This window comes from Lagenorhynchus albirostris, chromosome 16 (genome assembly GCF_949774975.1).
Source record: "Lagenorhynchus albirostris chromosome 16, mLagAlb1.1, whole genome shotgun sequence".
NCBI lineage: Eukaryota > Metazoa > Chordata > Mammalia > Artiodactyla > Delphinidae > Lagenorhynchus > Lagenorhynchus albirostris.
The window spans coordinates 4,369,073-4,381,304 of NC_083110.1; the positions used below are offsets into that span (position 1 = coordinate 4,369,073).

The following is a 12,232-nucleotide window of genomic DNA, read 5'->3' on the forward strand; positions in this document are numbered from 1 at the left end:
TGTCTGCTTAGCACACGCACGTAACCGTATAATCTCACACGATGCTCAAACAGGGAGAGAGAGAAAGAAACATCAATCTAAAGGAGTCTTGTTTGACTCTCCGTAGTGACCAACAGCTTCCTGGGTATAAACACTCATGTTGCTGGGTTCACGTCTCCAAAACAGTCAGCAGGCAGACGGTCTTGTCTGTTGAATAACAGTCCTAGGTCTGTCAGTTTGGCTGCCAACCCGGTTTGTAAATTCTCTCCTCTGAAGATTGCACAATTGTCCTCACTTTGTGACGATGTGGGCTGGCTCACGGCTGCTGATGGGCTCTCGGTGACTCAGCACTGCTCCAGTCGCAGGGCAGACTTCCTCCTCCCTGAATCTGCTGGAGGAAAATGATGCCTTTCTCTGTGAGTTTGTCCCTTCTGGTGCCTGCTGAGAACTCATGACCTCATGCACTGTGTAAAGCCTTCCATCGTCAGAGAACCCACTCCTGCTTTTTACAACAGCACGGAGGGGTCTTGAGGGTGTTGGGCTAAGTGAGATAAGTCAGACAGAAAAAGACAAATACTGTATGATCTCACTTGTATGTGGAAGCTAAAAAAGTTGAACTTAAGGTATAGGGAGAAGGATGGTGGTTGCCAGGGTCTTGGCAGGTGGGGGAAATGGGGAGAGGTTGGTTCATCTTCCAGCTAGAAGATGAATAAGCTCTGGGGACTTAATGGACAACATAGTGACTATAATTAACTGTATCCTATACTTTAAAGTTGTTAACAGAATAGATGTTAAATATAATCACCACACACAAAAAATAATAATTACGTGAGGGGTTAGTGGTGTTAACTAACATTATTTTGGTGATCATCTCACAATAAATATGTGTCTCAAATCCAGGGCTTCAAAATCATCCCTGGTGTCATTAGATGTCTTTCCATTATGATATATATACCACTTACGAGTAGGGATTGTGGCTTATACCATTAACTAATTATATTACTAATTATTTATTTATTAAATAATTTATTACCCCCAATTGACAAAAGATTTGCAGTAGCTCACACAAATGAATATAATCTAAGAAGATAAGATTAACAGTTGAAGTAGTTCAAGTGAAAGAGGAAACAAGAAAAGCAGAGGTATTTTCTCATCCCTAACACCCCCGATGGTGTCTCACCCTAGACACTCATAGGTACTCTGATTCTGCTAATAGTCTATGGAGAACAAGACATTGTAAAGATATGGTTCCTTCCATCTGTATATCATTTTATAATGTTAAAGGTATTCACATGTATTACATCATGGGGACTAATGCATTCACAGGAATACATTTTTGATCTTTATTTTATAGATAAGGAAATCGAGACTCAGAGACGTGAAGTGACTTGGCCATGTACACTGGCTGTAAGTGGGAAGCTGGCGCTTAAAATCCAACTTTCCTGATTCAAAATTTGGTGCCCCATCTGCTGGAAGAGCAAAGTTTATATGAAAAGGAAGAGACATGGAGAATGAGAACATTCCTGGAAACTGAGGTAAGGGTACCAACAAGCCAGGAGAAGAGGAAAGAATCAGTTATGGGTGAGGAACTAACACAGTAACCTCAAGTCCTTCCAAAAGAAGATGTCTACATAAGAGTGGAATGACCCTTACCGGGGATGGAACAGAATAAAAGAACCTGAGCTATGCTGAGGGGCTGCTGATGGTACCAGGAGGGGGCGGGAGCTGGAAAGCACTGCAACCTAGGGCCATCACAGATTTACGACATTGATTATCACAAGTCTGTAGCCAATTGGCACTATTGGTACTTGCCTTCAATCAGACTGTGATTTGACGGTTCTAGAGCATGAGAAAGCAATGAAAAGTCTGTTGACGGTCTAATTCCTCACACGTCTGTTCTGAATGATGCAAGTGGGAGGCAGAAAAGGTGAGCTGGATCAATGATCCATCCGCATGATGTTCTGTTGAAAGAATTATTAGTAGCACCATGATAAAGAAAAGTTTCCACTGGCATCTAAAAGGAAATATTGCCAATATTTGGGACAAAGTTTTCGTAGTTCGATTGAAACCTCTACTCTTTTCTGGGCATCCTCTCCCCCAGTGTCCTATAGGTGAAGGGAGGTATCTACTAACCAGGCCAACTGGCAGGCAGAGCTTCCTCGGGGGCTCTTGCACTCCTGGTACCCTGGGAACGTTGTGAAGCTGGAGGTGTTGCACCCAGCACGCCAACCAGCACCGTGCCCCACCAGCATCCTCACATCTTGTCTGCTCCCAGAGAAATGGACCCCAGTGCCTTCTATGAGACCACGGTCATCCTTCTTTCCTCAGAGAGCCCACCCGCATCTTGAATAGGATAAACATTTTTTAAAACGTTAATAAATGTATTCAAAATTAGAGTAATAATGGAATTTATTTAAATTTAGAGTAGCAGAGCAATTAGGATCACAATTAAAATCCAAATATGGAAACATCAATTGCACATATTTTCACTCAGTATTGAGCTAGGTACTGCAGCGTATACCCAAGTAGAGTCTAGTGGCAGGGGACGGGTGGTCCTTGCCCTTGAGGGGATTAGAGTTCAGCTAGACAGTCACTCGTCCCCAGCCTGCTCCTGCTTTGGGACTTGGACCAGCTAATGCCTCAGACTACACGACTGCATTTAACTTAGGTTCTGGTTATGTCCTCAGACTCTGCCCTCCTTGACCCCCCGCCCCGGGGAAGGATGCGATAACCAAACTCGAACAAGGGAGAAAGCAGAGACAGCAGAGCACTGGAAGCTGCATTGGGTAGCGTGAGCCATAACTGTCTAGTAATTCAGAGGACCAAGGGATGATGCAGATGGAATCAGCGGGAAAGGTGGCTTAAAGGAGGAGCAGAGGCAGAGAGACCCGTGCTAGAATTCCAGCCCCTTTCCTTACTGTGTGTGTGACCTTGGAAACATCACTCGACCTTTTATGACTCAGTTTCTCCATTAAACACAAATCAAGTTGTGATGGCAGCTTTAAAAGGGATGGCAGAGGGTTTCATATATAGAAAGCATTACAAGACAGGAAATTAAAACCAAGCTGGGGATTCGCTCCTTGTGACAACTCTGCACTGGGGAAGCATTTATTTTTAGACTTTCTAAACCTTTGCAATTTATGTCAGAGGATTCGGGGAAAGAGCATAGACTTTCCCTTTGGGATGAAATGAGCTCCAAAGCGTGAGTCATCCCTTGACCTGTGCGATCTGCTTCGTATGTTCGGATCAATGTTCCACAGGGCATTTCCCTGCTTCCTGGCCAAATTCACAGCCGGGGGAGTGGGAGAAACACTAGGGACCTCTTCCAGGAAGACCGCTGAGTAATTGTGACCAGGTGCATCCTGGGGTGATGGCGGCCCTGGGAGGAGCGGCCGCCTTAGTGCATCAGCTAAGTGCATCCGTGAGGATGGGGCGGTCAGATCAGGGGACGGGGTGGGGGGAGGAAGTAAGCAGACTGTCCTGGGCACAGAACAAGGAGTCTGGGGAATTGAGAGATGATTCTCAATCCTCTCCCTATCCTCAGGTCATCAGAGATTGGTACTCTGGGCTCTTCATGGAGCTTTCGCACCCCCGGTCTAACTGTGTGACTGATTTCTGGGGCTCTGGGGCTAAAATGCAATCTGCTGGTCTAGCCTGATATGATCTCCAGTGCCCACCCAGCTGCTCTAAGCGATGAGCCCACAAAACTGAACAGGTTCTTGTTAACCCATCAGGGCTTTACACATAGTCGTAAAACTATGGTTCAGACCAGGTTCACAGCAGCCCTACACTCCTCTTCATAGTGACTTAGACCCTGTTAGTATGAATTTGATGTTGGCTCCAATGACATATTTTTGTTCCTAGATTCTCTGTACTACAGAGAAAAGCCAAAGTGCTACAACAGAAAAACAAAACAAAAACAATATTACAAAGCACTTGCCCAGTACTGCTTTTTCGTACTTAGATCCCCGCTGCTTTATTTGTCCTGACTGTAAAGCTCATTGTTTTTCTTCATTCATTTCTGACTAGTCCCCTTTGGATAAACTGGTGGACACTGTGGCCATATCTTTCAAAAGCTCTGTAATTTTAGTTATCCTTAAGAGACGTGCGTACTATGATATTTAGATGTTTGAAGTTATCTAAATTTCTTTCTTGAAGTTTCTGTATTCCTGGATTGTATTATTGTTGCTTAATAAAGTCTTTAGCTAAGGAATTGTCAGATGCCTTTTTCTAATCTACATTACAAATGTCCTGGTATTTCAAACACATTTTACATTCCTGGAGTCACATTCTGTGACCCTTTTTTGAGCCATCTGGCTACCCTGGCAATCTCTCTCACCCCCAAACCAGGACAGCTCTTGGGCAAACAAGTATTTTCCCAAGTTCTCAAGGCCTTCCAACACTACTTCCTCCCCACCCTGCTGTGCGGTTACATTTGTTTTTCCTTTTTAAAGTTTGCCATCTTGATTTACCAGTTATCAACCTTTCATTTTTTATCTTCAAATGTTACGGGGTTTTTTTTGTTTTTTTTTTTTGCGGTACGCAGGCCTCTCACTGTTGTGGCCTCTCCTGTTGCGGAGCACAGGCTCCGGATGCACAGGCTCAGTGACCATGGCTCACGGGATCCTCCCGGACCGGGGCACGATCCCGTGTCCCCTGCATCGGCAGGCAGACTCTCAACCACTGCGCCACCAGGGAAGCCCAAATGTTACGGTTTTAATGGTCTTCTCTGCTTTGCTGAAAGCCACATTTAACTCATCTTTTTAGTTAAGTAAAAAGCAGTGAAAAGATGTTTTCCAAGAATAACTCAAATATTAATGAAGATCCAGAATAAGATATCTACGGCAACAAACTGCAAAAGTAACATCATAATGGGCAAGCATCCGTTTACAGCCTGTTTATCTTAAGCAAAAAGTCGGTATGTGAAAATCTCAAGGTACGGATAGACCACCCCGGCAGCTGTCCGTCATGCCAGGACTTGATTTATGTCCCATTGCTTTGTGATGTTTGTGAAATTAAATATCAACACCCACAGACATGGTGATCCAGCCCCTCCATCCACTTACTTCCTAAAACTGGATCTGTGACTTGTAACCGTTGGTTTATCAACCTCAGGTTCCAGGGTTCTTATTCCTCTCTTAAAGTTCTCTCTCTGATTCCCCTTCCTCTTCTGTTGTTTAGTCGTTGGCTTTCTCCCTCCTTCCTTCCAGGCAGACAGTTCTGTTTGACTTTACAGGATGTATTTTCATCCTTTCCCATTGTCTTTTCCTTGAGACCTACACATTAGGAATGTAAAAAGCAACACCATGTACATACCATCCTTTTTCAAAATGTATGAGAGTATCAGGTCAAACCAAGCTGCCCCAGAGACCCTGCCTGAGTGACTTGATATACTGACTGTTACATGTTACTTCATTTCCATGTGCTCATATCATCCCCAGCAGATGGTTAAGTGGCTTGAGAATGGGTACATTCATCTTCATAAGCACCTCCCCACCCAAAGTCCAGCACAGTGTTTTATACTTAGTTACCCCTTACGTTTTTATTGAATGAATAACTATCCCATTTAGCTACAACAGTTCTCTTCAAATCTGGGTGGAAAATTTCCAGTTTCAAACCCATACTCTGTATACGCTTTGCTCCACAGCCTTTGCCAATTTATCTCCTCATAAAATAGTGATAAATCAATGTTTCCTCAGCCAATATTTCTTTGGAAAACAGGACATGCGTAATGGCTGGCTAGTCCCTGCGTGGGTGTGGAACACGGCAGAGTTGCCTAGCTGTTCTTTTTCAAGACCTAGTTCATCACTCTCCCGGAATATGTCACATATTACTTCACTGCTAAGGCTTATTTTATTTTCTTCATTCTAAAAGTTGGAAGCAATTTGGATAGATCTTTTAGGAGTATAACTATGATTATCGGCAATCCCACGATTTCATCTAATTGTAATTAAACTTTAATTTTTTATCAAAGTAACCCAGAAACAGCTTAGCAAGTCAAACAGTACCATAAGGCTTATCATAAAAGAGCAGTCCCCTCACCACACTTTTCTCTTTCCTAGTTACCGCTCCCCAGGTGGACTCAGTTTTAACTCTCTCAGCTGCCGTTTCTGGTTTATGCCTCGCTATTTCAAAATAGCATCCTGTAAGAAAAAGGTTTTTATTTTCAAATTTAGATATTGTCTATTAACCTTCTATAATAAAAAGGGGATTTGGGTCTCTCCCATGCCCCCCAAACACACGCACACATACACACACACACATACATACACACACACACACACACACACGCACACACACTCTACTGTCTCTGTACCCAATTATATTCTTACTTTGTTCAAATCAAGATTGAAGGTTTACATTCAGATGGCTAACATCCGATTACATCTTCATTATTTACAGCTGAATCTTGTAAAACACTATTATGTCACTTCCTTTTTGAAGTGAAAGAAATTAATTAACTAAATTAATTTTTTAAAATTATTTTTCTATATTATACTAAATCATCCCCACATTTTCCCACAAATTTACATTTCCTCTCAAGGTATTCAAGCCATCAGATAATCTTTTCTCCTTCTGATATGTCAATTCATGATTATTACTGTTATTGTTTGACTACATCTCCCCCTGAGCGGTCTCTCGGTTCCTATCTGTCCTGCTCTTGTGCTAGGCCTGGTGGCTCATCTGATCTCCAGGGACTTTCCTTATCAACCATCGCATGAATTCCCTTTGCCCCTTCCTCTCCTGTGTTGGATCCCTGATTCCTAAACCACAAATCTTCTTCTTTCTTTGGTTTACTCCCTCAGTTTGGTGGAACTAATTTTTAGCTTCTTGGGCAATAATAGGAACAAATGGAGATAACTTTTCTTGAGAGCTTGAATGTTGAAAGATATTTGTGTTGTGTCCTAACACTTGATTGGTGGTTTGGCTAGGTACAGAATTATAGATTAGAAGGTATTTTCTCTTAGGATTTTGGAGGCATTACTCATTGTCTTCAAGTTTCCTGTGTTCTTTTTGAGAAACGATGCCATTCTGATTCTCAATAATTTATATATGACCTGGTTTTGATGCTTTGTTTTGTTCTGGAAGATTTTAGGATCTCTTTTATCGCTAAATTCTAGCTGGTATGCCCTGGAGTAGTCCTTTGAAATTCCACTCATTATCCTGTATAATCAGCTTTCCATCTAGAAGCTCATTGCTCCCATTTGAGAACTTGAGTTATTTCTAAGATACTTCCTTCTCCTCCAGTTTCCATGTATTCTCTTTCTGGAATGTCTACTAGTTAGATATGAGATCTCCTGGAGAAAGCCTGTGCTTTACTTATCTTTTTTCTCTTGCTTTTTTCATGTTTTTGTCTTTTAGTTCTACTTTATGAGAGAATTCTTTACTTTTTCCTCTAATCTTTCTATTAATTGTTTTAAAGACACCATTAACATAATTTTATTTTTCAAAAGCCAGTCTTGCTCTTAGAACAGAACGTCCTTTCTTGTTTTATGATTATGGTATGTTTTCTGTGTTCTCTGAGGGTTACAAATGTGTACATTTAAAAAGCTTCTTCTCTTTGAGTTTCTTTGTTTCCTATTATTCTGCTTGTTTTTGACTTCTCTCAAATGCCCAGTGAGCCTGGCCACCTTTTTATGTCTAAGAAGAAGGAATTAAAAGGTTAAAAGCAAGCTCTGTATGTGTGTGGGGTGTCTGTTGACAGCTAGGTTTTACTATCAGATGAGAAAGCACCTATTTTTTTTTTGATATTTTTAATTCTTTCTGGCCTTCTTGTGGATTAATAAATTATATTCCATTATGATTACTCCACTATTGTCTCATTAGGTATGCTTTTTGTTTTACTTTTCTTAAGTTACTCTAGGTTTTGCAATATACATCTTTAATTTATTGTAGTCTACCTTCAAATAGTATTAAGCCTCTCTCTAAGCAGGAGCAGAATTGAATTCTGTTCTGAATTCTGAATTCTGTTCTGAATTCTGTGACACTTCTACTACTTCTGTTCTGTTCTTATCTTTAATAATATTTTCCTTTTCATTCTTTGTGTTTGTACTGGTATTCTTTTATGAAATTCCTGAGTTGAAGGTTGGCTTCACTTGCTTTTATTATTTTATTCTGATAAATGTATTAAAACTATAAAATTCTCCTCAAGTTCTCTCTAGGTATGCTTTTATTACATCCTGTTAGATTTAACAAGTAAGTACCTTACAGTCATTCAGTTCTAAGTATTATGGCATTTTTTAAATGAGTTATCTTTATCTCAGGAGATTTTGGTAGTATTTTATTTAGTTTGTATAATTTAGGTATTTAATTTAATTAACTTATTAGGTAAGTCATTTAGCTTTATTTATTTAATTCCTTTTCATGTAGTTAGAATGTTCATTTAGTTTGTTTGTGTAGTTTAATTATTACTTCTTCGTTGGTTACTAATTATTTTTTATTTTATTCAGTTTTTTAATTATTTAGATTTTGTAATTATTTAGTGTAACTTTCAGTACTTTACTTAGATTTTAGATATTCTTTTGTATTGATTTATGATTTTTTTTTTTTTAGGAAACATCATCTATTTCTTTGAAATATTTCTTTGAAACTTCCATTATGACTTAACACATGCTCAGTTTTCATGACTATTCCATTTTCACTCTCTATTCTATATCTGTTGGGTATGGATATGAACACAGAGTAAGCTATATACACAGTACTTCAATCTTATTAATTGTGTTATTTGGATTCATTTATTTGTTGATTATTTCAGTGAACATTTATTCAACACCTATTATTTGCTGGACACTCTTCTAGGCATCAGAGATACAGTGTTAAACAAAAAAAAAATCCCTGCCTTTCATGAAGCTTATATTCTAGTGGGGCTAATAATAAATACATAAACAATAACCACATATTATATGTTACACACATAGTAGTGATAAAAGCTTTGGAGAAAAATAAAGGAGAATAAGGGTGATAGAGAATTTAGGGTCTACATGGCAAGAGTTACTTCGTAAAGGGTGGGTCAGGAAGACCTTTCTGAGAGAGTGGTATTTAAACATATCTTTAAACATTTGTTTATTTTTCTTTGTTTGATCTATTAGTTTGAAATGAGTATGTTAAAAACCACCAAATACAACTGTTTTTCTTTTCACAAGTATGTGATGTCCCTTTTTGGTTAGTATGATATTATTTGTCTTGAATTTTGTTTTGTCAGATGTTAAAATTTGAACATCTGTTTTCTTTCAATCCATATTTGCGTAACTTTCTTGATCTTGTTCCACCACTGGGTTTGAATCCCAGCTGTGACACTGCTACTTCTTTCATCCTGGATCGATGATTTAACCTCTATGCTTTAATGTCCTCATCCATTAGGTGAGGATATTAATAGTAACTACCTCATAATATCATTATGAGGGCTAAATGAGTTAATTCTTGTCATGTGCATAGCACAGTGCCTGGCACAGAGTAAGTGCTTATAAAAGTAAGAAGCTGTAGAAAAAAATAAAACTTTGTTTCAAATATTCATTTGCTTTTATTTCAAGTTTGTCCATTGCTAACAACATATTGGGTTTTTCCTTTATTTTTTAAAATCCAGGGTCAATTTTAATGGGTGTTTTAAATCCATTTACATTCACTCTAAGCATTTTAATTATATTAGAACAGATTCCTGCCACCTTATTTAGCATTTTTCCATTTACTATACCTTTTTTTAGTTTTTTAAAGATTTGTTTTGATGGGGACCATTTTTAAAGTCTTTACGGAATTTGCTACACCACTGCTTCCATTGTTCGTGCTTTGGTCTTTTGGCCTCGAGACATGTGGGATCCCAGCTCCCTGACCAGGGATCAAACCCACTCCCCAACTTCCTTCCCCCCGCCCCCCCTCACATTGGAAGTCAAAGTCCCAACCACTGGACTGCCAGGGAAGTCCCAACTACACCTTTTATTTTTTCCCTTCATTTCCTATTTTACATTTGCTATATGGCATTTTCTCCCAACTAAAAATATAAGCAGTGAATTGTGCTGAACTTCTTATGAAACCATGTCCTTTTCTTTTTCCAATATTTCCACTCTTTGTTCTTCATTCCTTTTTATACATATTTTGTATTATTGCTCATGAATGGTTATGTATGTTTTGATTCCCACTCTGTAGTTTCCATATCACATACCCTCTTTTTTCATCTTCTGATATCATCTCTACTTCTACATGGTACCACCAACTTCACAGTTGCCCAGACTGGACTCTCTTCTTTCCTTCTTCCCCTACTTCCAATATAACATCATGTCCTGTCAATTCTTCTTCTTAAATGTACCTTGAACGTCTGTGTTGTTTTCTCTCATCCGTGTCTGGATTATTGTACGCTCTTTCTACGTCTGGTCTTCTCCTCCATGCCCACCCTAGTACACTCTTCTACCCTATAACCTGTGATCTTCATATAATGAAAATCTGCTGATGTCACTACCTACTTAAAACTCTTTGGTGACATTTTACTGCCCTTTGGATTGAATGCTAATTCCTTATCGCTCGCAAGTCCACGCGTGATCTGATTCCTGCTGACTCGTAGCTCTTCCTTCCCAAACTCCTTGAGGAATTTCTTCTAGCTCCTCAAACACATCAGGTGTTCTCTTACCTTCACACATTTTCGCAAGTTGTTTCTTCTTCCTAGAACGTGTTTTCCTTCCTCTTGGCCTGGTTTAACTTTACTCAACATTCAGACCTCAGTTTAGATGTTTCCTCTGAGAAGTCTGCCTTGTTCAGGAAGCCCACAATCTTACGGTCCTCTGTGTTTCTTCCTCAGTATGGTGTTCTGTGAATGTTTGGGTTTTTATCTTCAATTTCAATATGCTCAGCAAAGACAGGGGCTGTTCTCGTGTCATGTGTCTAGGATGTGCCTGATGTAGGGAAAGTCCTCGGTGAAATGTACTGACTTGAGTTGCGTGTCCTTGCCGTACTTCCTGTCCCTTGGATTCTTTTAATTCTATAAATCTCTTTCAAATTCCATTGGCTTCTTAGAGACATCTTAAACATCCCCAACTCTTTACACTTTACTAACTTATATCTTACACTAAAATAATCCTAAATTGTTCACAATGTAATTTTCCATGGACTATCTCATTTAACTCTCTATGTTCCTGGGATATAAGTAGGAATAAATTAGGCTTCCCATTCTACAGTGAAGCAACTAAGTTCTGAAGAGGTTAGTGATATGCACAATAAGACCAGAGTCATGACATCTATTTAGGTCTTTTGATTCAATTGGGTACCTTTTTTAAGTTGTGGTAAAATATACATGACATAACATTTATCATTTTAACTGTTTTTTTGTTTTTGCGGTACGCGCGCCTCTCACTGTTGTGGCCTCTCCCGCTGCCTAGCACAGGCTCCGGACGTGCAGGCTCAGCGGCCATGGCTCAGGGGCCCAGCCGCTCCACAGCATGTGGGATCTTCCTGGACCGGGGCACGAACCCATGTCCCCTGCATCGGCAGGCGGACTCTCAACCACTGCGCCACCAGGGAAGCCCCATTTTAACTGTTTTTTAAGTGTACAGTTCAGTTGCCTTAAGTACATTCACATTGTTGTGCAACCTACCCCCAGAACTCTTTTCACCTTACAAAACTGAAACTCTATACCAATTAAATGACTCTTCATTCCCTCTGTCCCCCAGCCCCTCACAACCACCATTCTACTTCCCATCTTAATGAACTCGACTACTCCAGGTATCTCATAAAAGTGGAATCAGGGGCTTCTCTGGTGGCGCAGTGGTTGAGAGTCTGCCTGCCAATGCAGGGAACATGGGTTCGAGGCCTGGTCCGGGAAGGTCCCACATGCCGCGGAGCAACTAGGCCCGTGAGCCACAACTACTGAGCCTGCGCGTCTGGAGCCTGTGCTCCGCAACAAGAGAGGCCGCGATAGTGAGAGGCCTGCGCATCGCGATGAAGAGTGGCCCCCGCTTGCCGCAACTAGAGAAAGCCCTCGCACAGAAACCAAGACCCAACACAGCAAAAATAAATTAATTAATTAATAAACTCCTACCCCCAACATCTTAAAAAAAAAAAAGTGGAATCAGACGATTTTTTCTTCTTGTGACTGACTTATTTCACTTAGCATAATGTCTTCAAGGTTCATCTATGTTGTAACATATGTCAGAATTTCCTTGCCTTTTAACGCTTCCCATTTGGTGTGTACATATTCAATCATATGTACATATTATTGATACAATCATATGTATATACCACATGTTGTTTATCCATTCATCTGTTGATG

General features: G+C 40.1%; 1 long non-coding RNA gene across 2 annotated transcripts; it reads left to right on the forward strand.

The window, feature by feature from the left end:
• The first annotated feature begins 285 nt into the window (after positions 1–285).
• Positions 286–4,188, forward strand: LOC132507201 (uncharacterized). 2 transcript variants are annotated; one of them, XR_009536089.1, is made up of 3 exons: positions 286–395; positions 1,334–1,514; positions 2,667–4,188. It is a non-coding gene; the product is annotated as an uncharacterized LOC132507201 (long non-coding RNA). The 2 variants fall into 2 exon arrangements; XR_009536090.1 differs by lacking the exon at positions 2,667–4,188 and adding an exon at positions 2,081–2,303.
• Positions 4,189–12,232: the final 8,044 nt, after the last annotated feature.